The 20,848-nt window shown below is 42.1% G+C and overlaps 2 pseudogenes; one reads left to right on the forward strand and one right to left on the reverse strand.

Moving 5' to 3' along the window:
- The first annotated feature begins 1,326 nt into the window (after positions 1–1,326).
- On the forward strand, positions 1,327–7,518 carry LOC129048981 (tripartite motif-containing protein 51-like; annotated as a pseudogene).
- A 1,934-nt stretch (positions 7,519–9,452) lies between these two features.
- LOC100456141 (ankyrin repeat domain-containing protein 33B-like) lies at positions 9,453–20,784 on the reverse strand (annotated as a pseudogene).
- Between the last annotated feature and the right edge of the window lie 64 nt (positions 20,785–20,848).

The raw sequence follows: 20,848 nt of genomic DNA on the forward strand, positions 1-20,848 counted from the left end.
ATACATAACTCTCTCTCTCTCTCTCTCTCTCTCTCTCTCTATATATATATATATATATATATATATATATACAAAAATACTTAGAATTGTGGTGCAATTGCCTATCATATACCATACAGGTTTGTAGCCTAGGAACAATATGCTATACTGTATACCATAGGTGTGTAATAGACTATACCATCTAGGTTTGTGTAAGTATACCCTATGATGTTCAAACAATAACGAAACTGTCTAATGTGTCCCTCAGATCATATATCTGTCCTCACTCTACACATGACACTGTACGGGAGAGGAAGTCCACTAGGGGAATTTGTTCCCTTGATTATGGAGTCTGAGAAGTTGAACATAGGCTGTCATTAAGCTAGTGTCCTGGAGATATCAATATCCTGGCTGAGTTAGAATCAGCTTCAGGAGAGAGAGAGGAAACTGCCTTCTATCTGCCCTTTATCTTCAGTCTGACCTACCAGCTGGTTGGATTGTGTCCACCCACATTGTGGGCTGCTGTTCCCCACTTAGCTCAACAACTTACATGTCTCTCTGGAAACACCTTCACAGACTCACCCAGAAATAATGCTTTACTAATTCTCCATGTATTATTTAATCCAGTCAAGTCAACACCTAAAATTAACCATAATACCATATTAATATAATTATATATATTTCAGTTTTTAAAAAACTGACTATATGGCAGTTCATGGTTTGAGTAGCCCAAAGAAGAAGTTAATTTAAGCCATAAGAAAAATAAACCCAATATTTTTCATTATTTATTTTATCTCCTAGTGATCCTAGACTGGTTTAATTGCTGTCTTTTTGTTTATCTGGTGGGTTGGTTTGTTTTGGGGTTGTTTTTGTTTTAAAGAGCCAGCCTCTGGGTCCCTCTCTCTAAAAATATGTCATAGCGCCCTCTGACCATCTTCTCATGTTTTGTTACCCAATGTAGATTTTCTACTCCTCTCCCATAGTCATTCAGTAGTTATTTGAAAGAGAAATAGGGACAACCATGTTTTATTCTAGACCACTTAAGATTAAAACCCGAGTTTCATATCGACATCCAGGGAATAGGTTTTTGAACAGATTTGCATTATGTTATGGGCAGGAACTAGGAGTAGAAGAGGTTGTGAGTCATCTAGTCAGTAGTGTCTGCTATAAAGCCTAAAGTCTCTCTTTGTGTATGAATTTTTCATTTCTGTTACAGAGGAAATCGTTTGTTCCGCTTTAATGAGCACTGTCAAGAAGAAAATATAGCTATCACATATCACCACATGTTCACAGGTTTTCACCAACCCAGACCCCAAAATGACATGCTGCTCTTTCTTCTTCAGAAACATGAATTCTGGAATCTTACAAGTCTTCCAGAGGGAACTCACCTGTCCCATCTGCATGAACTACTTCATAGACCCAGTCACCATAGACTGTGGGCACAGCTTTTGCCGGCCCTGTTTCTACCTCAACTGGCAAGACACGGCAGTTCTTGCTCAGTGCTCTACATGCAAGAAGACAACACGACAGAGAAACCTCAAAATTAACATTTGTTTGAAGAACATGGCTTCCATTGCCAGAAAAGCCAGCCCCCGGCAATTCCTTAGCTCTGAGGAGCCAATATGTGGGACGCACAGAGAGACAAAGAAGATGTTCTGTGAAGTGGACAAAAGCCTGCTCTGTCTGCTGTGCTCCAACTCTCAGGAGCACTGGAATCACAGACACTGTCCCACTGAGTGGGCTGCTGAGAAACACAGGGTAAGTGATGCCTCTGAAGATCTATTTCTATACAGGACACATGAAATTCTTTTAAGTCTATTTCCTTGGAGATTGGATGATGCCATCTCTGTGTCCCTTTAAGCATGTCTGTTATGAGGTTACATGACTTCACACCTCTCAGATTTGACAAACATGAGGAGAAACAAAGCAAACTCTATTTTCTGTGGGCTAATTCTTCTCTCATTTTGGGTCCTTCGTATATCAGAGTGTGAATGATACTTTATTGTCTTCACTTGTGCTTCAATTCATGGCTCTTTTGCAGGAGGAGCTCCTAAAAAAAATGCAGTCTTTATGGGAAAAATCTTGTGAAAATCACAGAAACCTGAACATGGAAACCACCAGAACCAGATGCTGGAAGGTTAGTACCATATTACTCTGCCTTCTCCAGGAACTTATAGTGAACAAATGGGTGAGTTTTAAAATAGGAACTTGATTTCAACCCATAATGTTTCTGGAATTCAATAAACAAGGAAAAAACACTTGAGAAAAAAACACCCTAATTTTTTGTGTAAGTTAGTGTGACTCTTTGGTAGGATTTCTATTCAGACCACAGATGTTACCCAAGCATGCTCATCTGTTTCCATACAAACCTATAGCAATACCCCAACAAATACAAGAAACTGGGCCATTTCACAGTTCCCAATGGGCTGCCCGGATAAATTCTGGACACAAGAGTTATTTGTCAGTCATGGAAATTTCAGGTGACCCTTCTAAGGCTGAGTCAGTATGAATTTGAATCCTGGTGGGCAAGTATATTGAAATGTGAGCTAAATTTCAGGCAGAAGGAGCAAGAGCGCAAACTTAGGGAAAGCATGAAATTAAGTATCAGAACTAATTAATATTGAATAAGTCATAACACATAATGGGAAAAGTGGTGAGAAATGTAGATTTGTGTCTTGATGAAGACATAAATATGTGAGAAATATGGGAACTAGTATTTAATAATAAGGAGAACTCTAAGGACTTGAGAAGAATTCTAGAAATGATTTTCTCTTTGTGGATGTTTATATTGAGGGTATGATATCTAATATTAATTCATTAATTTATTCTAATATTAATTCATTGAAAGATATTTTATGAGTAGCTAGTCTATGTCAAATATCAACTTAGAAAATTAAGGAGTAAAGAAGAAAGAACACACAAATCTTGCAATGGAAATGAGAAAAGCAAATGGTCACCATGCAGATATGTGAAGTACATGATGTGTTAGAGTGTAGTAGTGTCTGTGGAGAATAATCAAGCAGGAAAGTACAAAAGGAGAACAGAGGCCAGGGACTGGGGATGAAGGTTTGAGTTTTAAATAGGGTGGTCAGAAAAAAGGCTCATGGAAAAATTCACACTGAAACAAAATCTTGATCAGGAGGAAATATATATATCCTCCTGTTTGCCATCCTCTTCCTCATAAATATATGAATATATATGTGTATCTGGGTGTTGGTATATATATATGGATATACATGAGGAATATATATATATACACTCACAGATACACATATATATTCCTCATATATCCATATATACCTATATTTGAGAAATATATATATGACTAAATATATGAGAAATATGTATATATATATGAAAATAATTATAGGTATAGAAAACAGTATGTGTAGTAATATTTAATTTGCATTTATTTGGGGGTTTGAGGAACCACAAAGAAGTCCATGTTGCCAATTACAGTGAGTTTGGAAGAGAATAAATGAAACCTTATTAGAATATGTTATGCTGGGTGAAATGCATTGAGTTGAAAATGCTAGTCTGTGGTCATGTCATCATTTCTCATATAATGGTTTTACATAACTTGCTCCAATTCTCCAAAATAGAAATAGTGGTTTCTTACCTAGTCAGTATAACTCGATAGTTTGATTCTTAAGCAAGAACTGTGTTTTCTTTCTATAAATGTGGTGTGGAGGAGAGAAATCCATTTTTATATAACTATCTTAGAAAACATTTTATCATTAATCAAGCAAATGTAACTGGGCAGAAACAACTATGTTGATATTAGTACAGAAAAAAAAGGAAAGGAATAAAATTTTGTGGAATCTGAGAATTGACAAGATTGAGGATTAAAATATTGGGTGTTCAGAATGCTAAGAGAAATCAGTGAAATTCAAAAGATGAATAAAACATTTCTATTTTGACTAATTGTCACTGCAGCATTATGTGAGTTTAAGGATAGAAGCAATCAGAGCTGAATATCAGAAGATGCCTGCATTTCTCTATGAAGAAGAGCAACAACACTTGGAGAGGCTGCGAATGGAGGGCGAGGACATTTTTCAGCAACTCAATGAAAGCAAAGCCAGAATGGAACATTTGAGGGAGCTTTTAAGAGGAATGTATGAGGATCTGAAGCAAATGTGCCATAAAGCAGATGTGGAGCTACTCCAGGTACAGACTGACCACAGGGTATCATGATGTTGAACATTCACATGCATGGGTGTTTTTCCTCGCTCCTGAAATCTGTCTCCCCCTTCCCTTCCATGATTTGTTTCCAAAAATATGATTCGATAACTAATGCTACTTGGTTGGGAGGGTATAGCCTCTCCTAGTGATTCTACTAGACCGAAGGTCCCTCCTACTTTATCCACCAGCAACAAAATTTTGTAGAATGGCCAGGGTAACAGACAGCCCCAAGAAATATTTCCCATCAAAAGTCAGTGATTTATTTAGGATTTTTGAAAGTGGATAAAATGAGAAGTGATTCATTGGCATTTAGGCTAATTTGGAGACATGGCATGATGGAGAAGTTTGGGAATCTAGGATCACACTAGTATTATTTTGGGGTCCACTCATTTTGGTAACAGGGCTTAGGGAAGATGACTGAGTAGCTTCTTTATGGTTACCGCAGAGCATAGACTCTGTGGACCTCCTCTCCCTTCACTTGTAAAGAGAATGTCTTCAAGACTTAGACTTTATCAGGACATTAATCCATGACATATGATAGACTGGGACTTTCATGACAAAAGACACAGAAAATGCTTTCCAGGAGGGAACATTGTAGGAAAATAATATCTTCAGAAACTGCCTCAAAATCTCACACTGAACTTAGTGGAAGATGCATCTTGTGGAAAGCACTAAATCTTTCTATTTTTTTTTTTTTTACAGGCTTTTGGAGATATATTACACAGGTGAGTGCATACCAAGATTTTAGCAGATGCTTTCAGTTTCCACAAATATCAAGCAGGAACTTTGATATTGAAGGTATAATTGATTCAGATAGTGATACTGCCTTGTGCTGGTTGTACTTTCTCCATCCCCCACCCCCTGTAGTCATCTATTTTGTTGCCATACTCAGTGATTTTATTAAGCAGTTCAATGAAAGTTCTGCAAAACCAAAAATAAATAAATAAATAAGAAAGAAAACAAAAAATAAATAAATGAAAGAAAAATAAAGGAAGTGAGCATCTCTATTCCTAATTTCCTTTTTATTGCTCAAAAGCCTTCATATTTGAAAGAGAAAATATTACATTTACTACATGGCTACAAAGTCAACCAGGGGAAGCCAGAGAGAAAAGGGGAAAGTATTTTAGCAGTGAAAAGTGTTGATGATTTCTAGTTTATATTTAAATATATCATTCTGAAAAATGGATGAAACAAACTATTTGGAATGTTTGAACCGTATAGGCCTCCAGAAAACCTCAACTATAAAAGGCAGGTCTCCCTGCCTGGTGCAAGTTTAAACACCCTGGCCTTGAGAAAGAAGCAACAGATGCAGCAGACTTAAAAATAACCCCACTTTTCCAGACAGTGATTTCAGGAATTTCTGGTGAGGTCTGGAACCCAGAATTTCATTTTTGAATATTCTCCTAGTCTTAAGACTAATGATCCTTACTAATTTGGAGCAATACGAAGAAAGATCCAAATGAATTCTCACTCAGATAGACTTTTCCATCGTGCTTGAAAATCAGCAACTGTGAGTAAGAATGAATTGGAAAAGAAAAATGATAATTTTGGAATTAGCAAATGTGTGGGTTAAAGGGATTCTCATGAAATGTCTTTTAAATAAAAGTGGTGATTTTTATGTATTTTTTTGGCTGTAGATGTGGTAACTGTATCTTTCTCCTTGCAGGTATGAGTCCCTGCTGCTGCAAGTGTCTGAGCCTGCGAATCCAGAGCTCAGTGCAGAGCCCATCACTGGACTGCTGGACAGGCTCAATGGATTCAGAGGTAAGTGTCAGCCCATTGGCAGAATTCCCACAGTGTATTACTTCTTGTTAGAATCATGCGGGTAATATTTGACCCTTCATCAAATCTTTATTTCATTTCAGCAGGAAGTGAACCATATGACTATGCAACCCTTTTATATCTGTGTTTCTATTTATAGTCCAATTTATAACATGAAGAGTAAAACATAGTGAAAAACAAATATGTTCTGGGCTCACATGTTTAGAGTTATATACTGGGTAAATGGAATGACGTAAGAAATAAAAAATTGAATAAATGGAACAATGCTCAGAAGGAAGCTTAATAATCCAAGGTTACATAAAAATTTTACATTTCTTTACTGTATTTCATTTGAATTGTTAAACACATTTCATTGGGGAATAGAGTTCACTGCAGTTTGTTGGAGTATTTGTATTTTCTTACGATAAATATATATTATTGATATAATGTAAAATTTTGACTGAACATGTAAAAAGAAAGAAGAAATTATTATGTAAATAGGAAGTAAAAATAAAAATGATAATTTCAGTTTAGTTACAACATGAAGAGCTACGTGTAAAATCTAAAATTTGGTTTCAGTCTAGAGCTAGCAGGGACGTCCGCAGAGTGACTGGTAAAAGATTTTGCAAAAATCTGCCTTACGTTACCACTTATAATTTGAACATATGGACTTTTATCCAGTTATCTAGAGCAGTGCTTGAGTAAGCTAAAATCTTCCCATTCTTGCCAAAATTATATCACTAGTATTTAAGAACAAGAAATACTTTAATAATAATGACCTCGATAGCTAAAGGGCATTCAGGGCATAAAATATTTCACTCTTACATTGGAGATTGGATTAAAACAGGTTGGTCTTATATTTCACTCTCTAATTTTTAAGTTTTCAATAAATTTTCAATGTCTTTTTTTAGGGTTTTGTTCTTCGTATGGAGAATATTAATCATCCTTATACTTTATTAAATGTTGTAGTCACAATTCTCCTGTCCTTGTAACTTCACATTTCTCGGTAAAGTAAATTCTTGGTAGAACAACGTTTCCCTCAAGAATTCTAATTTCTATTAGCTACATGTATCTATATTTTTTAAAAATTATTTTTGCAGTTGATTTTACTCTGCAGCCTGAAAGAGCCGTCATATCTTCCTGTATGGAGATTTGAGAAGCATGAATGTTGGATGTGACCCTCAAGATGATCCCCATAACACTGCAAAGTCTGAATGTTTTCTTATATGGGGGGCTCGGGCTTTCACATTTGGCAAATATTATTGGGTGGTTCACGTGGGGGACTCTTGGAATTGGGCTTTTGGTGTCTGTAACAATTATTGGAAAGAGAAGAGACAGAATGACAAGATAGATGGAGAGGAGGGACTCTTTCTTCTTGGATGTGTTAAGGAGGACACTCACTGCAGTCTCTTTACCACCTCCCCGCTTGTGGTACTATATGTTCCAAGACCTACCAGCACAGTAGGATTATTCCTGGATTGTGAAGGTAGAACCATGAGCTTTGTTGATGTTGATCAAAGTTCCCTGATATACACCATCCCTAATTGCTCCTTCTCACCTCCTCTCAGGCCTATCTTTTGCTGTAGTCACTTCTGATGAGAGAAAAGTCAGAAATGTGTCTATATGCTCTGGGAAACTGTTTATCCCAGAAAGCCCTCTTTTTTGCACCTCATCAAACAGGACAAATAAGTTATATTTAATGTCTTTAGTTGCATTCTAATGTCATCAAAACTCATTTATAGTGTTTCTATTAAATATGGTGAAAACACGAAAACCACGTGTATTGGTTCCTTTTTTAATCATTTTTGGAAAATCGTTACCCATGTTGTATGGCATAGAATATATTCTCTGGTTTTTAATTATTTCTGAATGTCACAAAGTGAAATAATAGATGAGAGAGTTGTCTAAATGAAGTTAAAATCAATGGAAGAAAGTAGAGACCTTGGGCTTCATGAAAAAACTTGGAGTAAAAAGACTCAATGGTAACCTGGAAATATTTTCTTTCTCTTCATCTAACAGAATTATACTTATCCATGTGTTTTATTTATGAACCTATACTTTGAGGTAATCTTATTTAACCTCCTATGCTGTGCTTATCTTTGTAAATCTCATATACAAATGCTCATGCATTATTAGAGTGCTGTTCTACAGTGAAATTTACAAGGGGATGAGGACAATGTTGGATCAATTAAATATTCAAATGGACATAACTGAATACTGACCCTTACCTCAAAACATACACAGTGCATTTCCACATGGATTCATGTTCTGAAGGTGAAGGGAACACAATAAAATATTCTCACACAGAAAGATTTCCTAACCAGGACAAAAAAGTAAGAATTAAGAAGAAAAATTTAGTTAGTTTATATCAAAAATGATGACTTCTATGTTTCAAAATATGCCATCCAAGAATCAAAATGCAAACCAAGAGTGGAGAAAAATATTTATCCCAACATATATGCAATAAAATACAATACAGCTGATTAATGAATGTAATAAATAAAAGAAAATGAACCAAATATAAAATTGGGAAAATATTTGAACAAGCACTTCATAAAATTGGAGGCATAAAATATCTGGACAAATATGAAAAAGCGATTACTTTTATTAGTCCTCAGAATAATAAAAATTAATCCATAAGTTGAACTACAGGCCTCCATAAAAATTAGCAAAATTTAAAGACACATAATATTGTGTGTTGTGAAAGATAATCACCATAATTTCCAATGACTCTCATGTAGGTTGTCCGATATCAAAGGGTGTATATTTGTATATTGAAGAAATGATGAATAATAACCTTTCTTCGGGTGTTTTAGGAAGTCATATAATGAATAAAAGTGGTTTAAGAAAAGAATGAATTTGGCTTCTAGTATTGTTAAGAAACAATAAAAATAAATGAAAGAAAGGGAGGAATGATTGATTTCATGGTTCTGAGAAGTGGGAAGACATGAGTTTATGTACATAGCTTATTGGTAGAATACATCAGTCAGTCTAGGCTCAGTGGCTCAAGTTCGTAATCCCTATGATTTCGAACTGCTACATCAGGAAAGGGTTTTAAAGATGAATTTCCCTTGAATGATTATTTGTTTTTAAATCCTGTGATGAAATATTTGATATTAGAATGCTCAATTGTATTTTCCTCTTTAAAGGAGTGAGTCAGAGCAGTGGCACATGCCCCAGTGTGTGAGCTCAGAGCTCAGTGCTCAACCCATCACTGGACTAATGGACAGATTTCATGACCTCCAGGTGAGTGTCAACCTTCTGAAGTGATGACCACACAGTGCCCTTCAGGCATGTCTGTCTTTCTTTCTTTCCTTCCTTCCTTTTTTCTTTCTTTCCTTCTTTCTTTCTCTCCCCCCCCTTCCCTCCCTCTCTCTCTCTTTCACCCATGCTGGAGGGCAATGGTGCAATCTCGGCTCACTGCAACCTCCACCTCCCAGGTTCAAGCGATTCTCCTGTCTCAGCCACCCAAGTAGCTGGAATGACAGGCACCCACCATCATGCCCAGCTATTTTTTTTCTTTTTTCTTTTTTTTTTTTTTGTATTTTGTAGAGCTGGGGTTTCGCCATGTTGTCCAGGCTGGTCTTGAACTCCTGACCTCAGGTGATCTTCCCATCTTGGCTCCAAAAGTGCTGGGATTACATGCATGAGCCACCACTCTTGGCCTCAGGCATGGTTTTACTACAGGCAATTTTTTGTTCTTTATTAATCTTTCATCTTATAAAAGGGAACAGACTGTAAATAGCATTTTTAAGCATACTAGTAATACAGTCCTTATGATCATATAGAAAAAATAAATGAAACCTGGTGTAATGGTAAACATCATTCAGTTTCCTCTTGAGTCTGGACCTTTTGGGTCTGGGTCTCTCTGTGCAGCCAAGGCAGGTCAGATGGACAGACATGGTCCAGACCTGGCCAAATGGGTTCTACACAAGCCTTCTGGGTCAACACTGCCTTTCAATAAAGACCTGGGCTGTGATGACTCCAGCCGTGTTCTCCACCACAGTGGGTGGAGTGCTCATAGTGGGTCCTCGGGCCATGAAAGACCCCATTATATACATTGAACAACATGCCATCAAAGCATTTCCCATCTGACACTGCCCGGGGCCCATAACAAGCTACAGCAGCATCATAACCTTTGCCAGCACGAAGCCCAGTGTCCTTTCTGTTTATCTGTGTGTATGAGTAAACACACTTACGCTCGCCTGTGCATACCCTCACACCATAGTGTACACTGTCCACAGTGGCACCGCCTGCTTCTGAGGGCCGTGCCTTTTATCAAGTCTTATTTCAAGCTGGCTCAGCATGAGGAAATTGTGTATGCAACACTGACTTTCAATTGAGTCACTCAAAAATTAGTAAAATCATTTCAGGTAGTGTGTGTTTTTCTTTTTCCTGCTTTCAAAAACAACCTCCAGAGGAGTTTTTTTAGCCACTTATTTAAAATGTTAATGAAGGAACCTGTGATTGCAGGGGCACAGAAACGAGCAGTTGATTTAAGGGGGAGTGCTGACTGCCAGGTGCAGAATCCATAGAATTACCCACCATGGGAGCCAGAGGGACCTGCGCAAATCCCTGGGGAGTGTGTTAGAATTTCCCCAAATACTGTAAAAGAGAAGAGTGCTCATACTTTATCACGTGAAAGACTAATGATGTCTAGGAGCTGACACAGAACAGGAGGACTCTGACCACTGCAGGACCAGCGAGATGTGTCAGGACAGAAATGAGCAAGCTTGAGTCTCCGGGCACACCTGGGGAAAGAGTAATGCAAGGCACACATCAGGGCTGTGACTCACTCCTCAAAGCAGGCTTGGGTCCCCAGGGTAAGAGTGAAGAGACAGCCTTCCCACATCATGTAGTGTGGATGGCAGGGCTGCAGGGGATGTAGTCCTCTTGCCGGTGGGCTGCCAGAGACCTGGCAGCCAGACCCACTTCTTAGTGAGGGCACGTTCGTTTCCTCTCTGGGATGCATTTCATCATATTCACTTTGTACCTACGATTCTTCCTGACAGCCTGAAACAGCAGGGTTTGCATCCTTTTCAGGCCTGGGGTCTGGCCTTACCCCAGGGGCTTCTGTTTCACTCACAACAGACTTGCCTCCACACCGGAGACCTGGTCACTGCTGACAGAAGGGAGAGAAGCAGGCAGAGGGGTCCAGCATGGCCCTCCTGCATTCATAAATCCTATTTTCCAACAAACATGACGAACTCCCTGTCTCCTGCTCCCAGGAGGAGGCTCGGGTCTCAGGAGTGGTCAATGCTGAGATGACAAAGCTATTGAAATTCTGACCTCCATAGTCTTGAGGTCTCTAGTGTTGCCAGGAGACTGTCAGGAGGAGCTCAAGAAGAAAGAGGCACACGATGCTTCACACTGCTTTTCCCAAGTGCAGCCAAGGAACAGCCTCTGCACACCGAGGTAATTCTAGATGATTGGCTCCATGCTCTTCCCTCCTCCTTTCTAGGGAGTTTAGTGCTGGCTGACTGTAGAACACTTTATTCACAGAAGTAGAAAAAATTGTCACTCTTAATTCACAAATTCACATGCTCCAACGTCAGACCGGGAGTGACCGGTTCTGGAGGGAAGTGCCAGGACTGGCTCATTTGTGTTCTCATCAGCTGCCTCCATGCACATGGAGGTGGATTTCACTGGTGAAGATACATGCTTTCACATCCACAAGAGGTTCTCCGAGGGACAGAAGTGACTTCACACCCACCACAAAGCCATTTCTGCTGCCAGAGTCCCCAATCTCCAATCACCAAAAAATTCTCCACCAAGGGGTGAGCTCCACCCATCTCACTTATAATCAGTAGCATCGACATTGTCTGAGAAATATTTATTCTGTCCAGTTTAAGCTTAATTTTCATAAACACTGAAAAGTAGTAAAATAGACTTTAGCTTTTCCTTTAACTATATATAAATCCCTGAGAAGGTAGCTGTCAACTTGAAATTCACTATCTACAGTTAATTAACATCAGGGTGCAGGGAGGGACCCTGAGCCCCATCCGTGTGCACAGCAGGGGCTGGGCTGTCATTGCAAGAGAGCAAAACTGGTCTCCCTTCTGAGCAAAGAGGAGGGGGTGGGAGGGGCACGGCAGTGTAGGAATTCTTAGCCATCAGCACAGATGCTGGCAGGCCTGCTGTTCACTCACTCTGGGGGCCTGGAGGTCCCACCATGATAACACCACATTGCCTCACAGAGGACCCTGCTTTTCTGTCCTTGGTAAACCTCAGAGTAGGTGGTGCCAGGGATGATAAAGAACTTAACCAACTGGGAGAAGAAAACAGGCAAAGGAAGGAAGGTGAATGAGGAAGAAGAGATGAGACAACAGGGGTGGGAGAATGTGGTGATAAAGCCAGGGGGGACAGTGTGGTGGCAACTGACAGGAGAGGAGAAGGGGATCCATGCTCATCAGTCCCCTCCTTCCTGAACAACATGAGGGATGCAGGGAGGGCGAGCCCTCAGTGAGTGAATGCAGCACTTCAAAGAAACAAAAATAGACAAAAATAATAAATGTTCTCCTAGGACACCAGGTTTTTAAAGAGGCCACTGTGAGACCTCTGAATGCCCAATGCCCAATAGTGCTGAGCTGGTAAGTGACAAGAAGCCTGCACCCCCCAGCCCCGTGCACCTCCTGAGACCGAGGAGCCTGTGTCACCAGTACCTAGAGCTAGAGGAAAGGGCTTCCAAATGGCTCAGGAAGATGAGTGGGCATTTCACTCCACCTCTGGGACCAGATGACCACACCTCCCCTGAGGAATCCCTTACCCAAAATAATTGAACATAATAATGTTGCTTAAATATAAACTGGCTCATCTGATCACCCCGACACTGACTCCAGGACACCCCCCTCAAGGTGGCTCCAGTTGCCCATCATCTAGACTTTTCTCCCTGCCCTCCCACACTCCCTGAGCCTGGCTGGAGGTCTGCTTGTCCCCTCTGCTGCCCACTCCAAAGATAATAAGAAACCAAGAGCATGGGCTCGCCATAGGTTGAGGAAAGAGGCTTGGTGACACTTCCTTTGACTTGGAAAATTCCTCTACTAGCAAATCTGCTTCCACATGGCAAAAATGAGAAGTGCTGGGCCAGTAGCCAGGCACACAGCTGCAGAAGCTACCTGGACCTGCCTCATGGGCCAAAGAGAAGGGCTGCCCACAGGCAAGCCACGGGTAGAGTGAGTCCAGAGAGACCAGGGAGAGTCTGGGATCCAGTCAGGGATGACCCTTCTTTCAGTTGGGTCTAGTGGGTTTTCAAAATCCAGTCTTTCCACTGGGGCCATACCAAAGCTCCGGGGGAGGTCAGGTTTCCTAGTCCCACCAGAGCCTCCCGTGAAGTTGTCATTTTCTCTCAAGTTGCATACACTGGCCAGGTAAAGGCAGCTTCTACTCACCAGGCAAGTGGCCAGCTCACCTTCAGATTTGCCAAAGAAATCTGGGTCCTGCCCCATACTTGCTGGCTTGGCAGGCTTTTCAAAATGCAGGTATCTCTGGAGCTGTTTTGTGGACACCAGGAACGTTACTTGACAAGCCCTGTGCTGGCCCCAGGGTACCCTGTGCACCTGGGTAAGGCTGGAACACATTGGGAACAGGGACCCAACATGCCCACTCCGGAACAGCATGGGACCTGGGGAAATCGCCAGTTGTCTGCTGTCCTGCCATTGCTGTTCTACACATCCCTGGAGACTATGAGCATCAGTTACAGTGTGGTAGTGGCTGGTCAGGACCAGAAATGTCCATTTTTGACCTGGAAGCAGCAGACACCCAAGGCTTAGGGTAGAAGTGGGGGCCCCATACCATTCCCAGTGCCAACTTCCCATGGCGGAAACAGGAAGGAATATCTGGCAACCCACCAAGGGTCAGATGCCATATCAGCCCCAGCAAAGCTGCCAGACACTGGCTGTTCCAATGACAATTAGACATTCTTGGGAAGGTGGAACCATTTGTGAGAGCTCAGGATGGGTGTCCTGGAAGTGCCACTTAAAGGCAACTGAGGCCTCTCAAAATCCCTGTGTTAGAGCTGCAGCTCTCTATGTGGGCTGCAGTGCAGTCACCTGTGGAGCTTTAGGACAGGCCCAGGGCTCAGCTCCCCGGACCAGTGCCTTCAGAACTTTCACAACAGGGATAGCCGGCTTGGAAAGTCATGCCTGGGAGCCCATGTGACACTGCCTGGCTGGGTCCTGGGCTGACAGAGGTGAGCGTGGAGCTCGTGGTGACTTGGTAATGCTGTGAATTATTTACGTGTGGCAGAAAGGTGCCACAATGCCAAGGCCCCACGTCTTGGAAATTCCATGAGGTCTGCATGAGGTTGAACTAAACACCAAGTGCAGTCCTCAAAGGAAAAATAAAAGAAATACCCACATAAGGGACTCTGGAACTGAGTCTGGAAGAGAGGGCTGCCTGGTCCACTCCAGGAGAATTTGCCTAAAGTAAGTTTGCTTCCCATTGCATTCTCTTTGCTTGTTCTAAACATCACCTCCCCCCTATTCCTTTAATTTGCATCATTCTGGGCTCCTTACTCTTGTTGCATCCTTTTTTTACATTTTAAGGATGTCTGGATTCAATTTACTTAAGAGCATATATGGCTTAATTTTGTATTTCTGGTGATCATCCATTACATTTCCCCCATTTTATCAAATGACACTTTTTCCTCATACCTAGTTTTAATATGTTAAAGATTTTCTATCCAGTTTATCTAAAACTCCTTGATTAAACTGAGTTTAATCTAGCAATACATACATGCTTATCTCTGCATTGTTTTATAATTTGACGATAAATGTTTTTCCCCAATATATGACTGTATGGATAATACTTTTTAAAAAGATACAATAAAATATGATAACTCTTTCTCACTTGATCATGTGGCTGAATGAGTCGATCCTTCCATCAAATAGAAATATCTGGCATCGCTTAATCTAATTAATAGAAACATCCAGTGTGCACGTGCACCCACAATGAGAAGAAAAGACAGCCAAAAGGAGAGAATCCCATGATTTCTGTGTAAACTCCTACAGATATCATAAATATTTATTGCTAGAAACAGTATTTTAAATAAAAGGTCTTCAGGCAACCGAAACTGCCTTGAATACAAGGGGCCCTACCACCTGTAAAACTTGTCAAATTGGATAACAATTAAAAATACAAAATTACACAGAAAATACCCTTTAATAAATTGAGGTTTTTTGGATTGAGACGTAGTTTGGCTCTTGTTGCCCAGGCCGGAGTGCAATGGCGCGATCTTGGCTCCCTGCCACCTCTGCCTCCCGGGTTCAAGCGATTCTCCTGCCTCAGCCTCCCGAGTAGCTGGGATTACAGGCATGTGCCACCATGCTCGGCTAATTTTGTATTTTTAGTAGAGACGGGATTTCTCCATGTTGGTCAGGCTACTCTCAGACTCTCAACCTCAGGTGATCCGCCCGCCTCGGCCTCCGCCTCGGCCTCCCAAAGTGCTGGGATTACAGGCGTGAGCCACCGCGCCTGGCCTAATAAATTGATCTTTAAAAACATCTTAATTCAGGTTCTCTAAAGGGAGCCTTTTAGGCAACATGCCCGCTAGGTGTACTGAATACTAGGGTGGCTGTGTCAGGCGAATCGATGTGGCTCCCCCAGCGCCTTCCTGGGAGCATCCTAGAAAGACAGCGTGGAAACGCGCGCGGCCTGGTGGTCCCGGGAGCGGCCATGGTGCCCAGCCTCGCGGCCTCATCCTGCCCTCGAACCCCGTGTCAAGCACCCGCGGATTCTCACGTCCTCTTCTTCCAGGGCGGCGGGCGCTTCTCCTGCACCTTGGCCTGGCGCTTCTTCTCGACCTCCTCAGCCTCCGGTTTCTCCTCCTTGGCCCCCTTGTAAGGCCACTTGGGTATCCGCAGGTGGCCACTGTCCTTGGTGCTGCCCTTCCGTGCCGGCCTCTGGGACTGGAAGGTGGCCGCGGGCGCCTTGCTGAGGCGGACCCAGAGCACCACCACGCCGGGCCACAAGCTGCTCCGCCGCAGGCGCTGCAGGGGCAGGAGGCTGGCCTTCCACGGGGCGGGGTTGGCAGAGCCCCAGGACCCTGGCAGCGGGGCAGATGTGAAGCCGGCTCTTGGGGAGCCCTCACAGGGAGCCCGCGGTCTCTGGGCAGGGCCGCTTGTGCTGCTCTGCGCCCTCCGCTTCGCCCGCCTCCTGCGCCTGCCTCCCCACCCCTCGCCTTGCCGCCAGAATTTCCTGAGCCGCCAGGATTTCCTGCACCGCCAGCCGCCTCTTCCCCACGCACAGGGAGCTCTGGGGGCACACGGTCTGGCACGCGAGGGCCACAGCGGGGCTGTTAGAGGCTCGTGGTCATCCTGACCATGGGGTCCAGGGCGCCCGGGTCCTCTGGGCCCCGGACGGAGCGCGGCGTCAGCACGGACAGCTCGCAGTCCCTGACCCCTCTGCAGGCAGTTTTTGGAGCCCTCGGGCTTCAGCGCCCTCTCGTGGAGCGGAGGCAGCTCAAGCTGGTACTTTTCCCCCAACCGCTCCCGGCAGGGGCGCTCCAGAAGCCTCTGCATGAGGCGGACGTGTAAGTGGCCACTCCTCTGGCGACATCCCACGGCGGGGACCCTCGTGTGGACACCCGCCCCTGCTAGCTCAGGGCTCGGATGCGATCGGTTCGACCCTGCATGGCGGCTTTCAACCCGAACGCGTCCATCCTTCAAGGTCAAGACCCAGGACATAGTTCAACAAGTAGTTGGTGATGATAGCGTGCCCTGACTGGGCCAGAGCAGCCTCTTTAGTAAAACAGCACAGGAAAGTCATGAAACAGATGCTCAGCTCCTTTCTTCATTTTCACTTTAATTCCGTGATGCCTCTGTGTCCGTCTGACGACATCTCTCCTGGGGTCTGGGACTCTGCTGGTCTTCAATGCCTACTGACAAGGGTTCCTGGCCATCATCAGCCATGAAAATCTCAAAGCCCTCCATCCTCAACGTGGGATCCCTGGGCCAGCGGCATCAGCCTCACCAGGAAACTTGTTCTTCTGCTCATTCTTGGGCCCCACCCCAGGCCTATTCAAAGAAAGACTCCAGGGGCAGGGCTTGGCAGCCTGTATTTCCATCAGATCTGTGTTAAAGCTCAAATGAACCAGCCCAGGTGATGCTGAGGCAGGAAGCGCAAGGCTGAGAGCCAGTGTCTAAGGCAACTGTGCCCATGAGGCCAGGGGCAGCTCCTGCCTGTGCAGCTATGATTAGGGCTGTGTTCCCCTCCATGTCCTGCCAGTTGACGTCAATGTGGGGGCACTCAGCTAAGGCCACCGCGGTATATCCACAAAGCCGTGGTAGCAGGCGACATTAAGGCCGGTCTTGCCATTGTGGTCAATCTCCTGCGCCTTCTCAACGCTCACCCCCTGCCGCACTAGCGTCTGCAGCAGCCCCAGGCCTCCAGGACTCTCTCCACGCCCTCGATGCCATGCTCCTCCTCGTCCTGGAAAGTGTAGAAAGAGTCGTCCCAGGCGATGCTGCGGGTGTCAGGCAGACTGGAGAAGTCCTGGAACTCTTTGGAATCAGCGCGGTCCTCTTCGACCTGTGTGCCTAGGAGTGGGGACAGCGGTGGCGGGGTCATGCAGCGCGCCCCGCCACCCTGCGGCTGGGTCCCAGCCAGCAGCACTATGCCGGCGGCCGGAGGCGTGGGCGGGGGGCGGAGGCTCTGTCCCGGAAAGCCTGGTGCGCGCCAAGATCCCTGCTTCTTGCCTCTGTGTCCCCAGGGAAGCCCTAGTTCCCGCCCCCAGCCCGGCGGAAACCTCCCTTCTTTTACGTTATTAAGTTTGTTTTTATTTCAATTTTTTAGGACATTGATAAAATCACTTTCTGATTTTTGAGATTAAAAATTAAATAATTTTCAACTTTACCCTTTTCTAAATTTTTCACTATTTTAATGCTTTTATTTTTTGTATATTTTAATTATTGTAATTTATATCTTCAATTATTATGGAAGAATTTTAGAAAAGTCTTTTCACATAATAAAGTCTAATTAATTATTATTTATTCTCTCCTCTATCTCAAATACGTACTTTAACCTTTTAGAACTTTATGTTTTGAGACTCTTGTTACTTATGTGACATTTTAACTATTATTCTTCACTCTTCTAGTGAATTTTTAATGTCATTCAAAGGGTACATCTTTCTATACTGAGAATTAAACATAGTTCTCAACAACATTCTCAAATATTAGGAATTTCACCTTCCAATGGCATGTTAAGTATGTTTTCCTTCCCTTCTAATGCATATTCCCCGCCCCCCTCCCCCCAATTTTGTATTTTAAGTAAAGACAAAGTTTTACCATGTTGAACAGGCCAGTCTTGAACTCTTGACCTCAAGTGATCCACCTGCCTAGGCCTCCCAAAATGCTGGGATTACAAAAACAGCAACTAAATGCTGGAATGATGACTGGGAACTTGTCCAGAGTCTCCAGTGATTATCCTCCTCATAACAAGGCAGAAAGCCTTCCTCAGAATTATCTGGACTGACATTACTCATTATCCAGACCTGTAAACAGACTCCTGCAACCAGTGCTGTGAGTCTCAAATGTGCTCCTTCAATAATGCAGTAGAAGGCCTGAGTTTCCACATAGTAGTATCCTTGAATGCCTGGAGACTTTTAAGGCATAAGAACGTATTGATCCTATGAACTATATGCTTTGTAAAATCTCAGGTTATGTGAGGTGTTTGGACAAATTAAGTTTCAGGGTGATATCCACTGTTGAGACAGAAAATTAGTCTAAAGAATTAAGACCTCAAAGTCCAGAATGAGAAAAAATTGTTTTGCTTAGAGCCTCCTTATAATTGTCTTACTTGTTTTATAGATATAAGCACTAGAGGACAAGCTCTACCTGATATAGCTGGCCTAGACATATGCAGAGTTATTAATTGCAGAAGAAAGAATTATACCTTTCAGGTAAAATGGCTACAAAAAATAATTAGTTGCTGTTTTTGAGACAAGTTCTCACACTGTCACCCAGGCTGGAGTGCAATGGCACAATAGAGCTCACTGCAGTTTTCTACTCCTGGACTCAAGCAATCCTCCCAACTCAGCCTCCTGAGAAGCTGGGACAACAGGTGCACACCACCACTCAAGGCTAATTTTCTGTTATTTTTTGGTAGAGATAAGGTCTTACTATGTTACCCAGGCTGATCTCAAACTCTTGGCCTCCACTGATTTTTCTGCCTTGGCCTCCCAAAGCACTGTGATTATAAGTATGGCCACTGTAACCAGCTTTAGATCAATTTTATTTAATACAGATAGCTACCCAACTAAAAATATTTTATTAGAATTCTCTTAATTCAGCAAAGCAATGTTATTACTCACCCAGTCTTCACTTATTTTCAGCTTACATGCAAGAACAAAATTACCTTTATTTTTTAATTTGTTTTATTTTATATTTTCAAGGTGCACAATATGTCTTTTTGAGATACTTGTGCATAAGGAAATGATTAGTATAATGAAGAAAATTAACAAATCAATCATATCACTTAGCTCTGCTTCTTTTTTATGATAAGAACACCAAAAATCTAGTCCCTCAGAATATTTCCCAAAAACAATACAAGATTATCTAATATACCTACAGGTTGTACATCAGATTCATTTATTCTTCATTACTGCACCTTTACATTTGCCCTTCATTTACCTATTTCCTTCCCACCAATGTAACCACCTTTTTTAATGTATTGAACCTATAAAAATAGATTTCAAATATGAGTGGGACCATGAAGTATATTTTTCTGTGTCTGTCTTGTCTTATTTCACTTAGGAAACCTACCATTTACATGTCTCCTAAATTTAGCACAGAAATAAAGTGCTTGTCAAGAATGTGTCACAGTTTTGTTAGATTTTTTTTTGTTACCCTCTTTATCAATTTTTACTTTTTGTACTAGAGAAGAGTGAAAATTCTTGTATTAAAAAAAACTGTAACCAGGCTATTGATAAATGACTTCTTTTAGGGATAAAAATCTCAGGAAGTTCAAGATTTATGTATTAATGATTGACAATGTTCTTAGTGGTCTCTCTTTGATTTATTTCAATTGTAAGTAAGTCTTGGTGATATTCTAACATAAATTCTGACAGGTGAAGGGAATAAATAAAGTGAGTATTTCTAGGAGAATCAATAGAATAAGATTATCTTGGTTAAATGGCTAAGAAAATGTGGTAAATAGATGCAAAAACCTTTTCATCTTCCAAAATCAGAGTCAAATACTAAGTGATCGTAAACTAGCTAATTCTGTCTTTCTGCCAAAGTGAATCTGAGCTAAATTAGAAGAATGTCAGGAATAAATTCTTCCTTGAAATCTAGCAACAAATAATGTAATTAAATTATGAGGCTTTGACTGTTGCATAGAGTTTTAGCATCAACAGAAAAGCTCACAAAACATAGGTGAAAATCAGAAAGGAGTGCTGGGTTGGAGCCCTAAGGTGAATAATTTTATCATCTCAGATCACTTGGAAAAAAGCAGCGAGTCCAAAAGAAGCTGGTGATAAGCTTTCCCTCTGCTAACCCCTAATGTTCTGCATGAAATGTGTGGATGCAGAAGAGAGACAGTTTATTATAGTCTATGTGGTATAGAGTGAAGGAATAAGAGAATATTTCTGATAAGTATTTTCAAAATTTGGAGAATCATTCCTATCAAAATCATTCATTTACGGGACGAAAATACAAATAAGATGTTTCTTGCCACATAACCCTCAGCTAGCCAGGCTCTAAAAAGGACAACGCTGGACACCTCGACAGTGGTAAAAAGCAGGGTTTACTCACTCTTGAATAACTAAGAACTGGTGCTAACCTTAGGCAGCAGCTTATCTATTTGGTTGAGGTTCAGCTTTGTTTCATTGAACAAATCTCTTGGGTTATTTTCAGTTGTGCCAGTCATTTAATTTGTTTTCTGAATCAAATGATAAGAATAAATACGGTTTAGAGTGTAAACAGCATTCCCA

This window comes from Pongo abelii, chromosome 9 (genome assembly GCF_028885655.2).
Source record: "Pongo abelii isolate AG06213 chromosome 9, NHGRI_mPonAbe1-v2.0_pri, whole genome shotgun sequence".
Classification (NCBI taxonomy): domain Eukaryota; kingdom Metazoa; phylum Chordata; class Mammalia; order Primates; family Hominidae; genus Pongo; species Pongo abelii.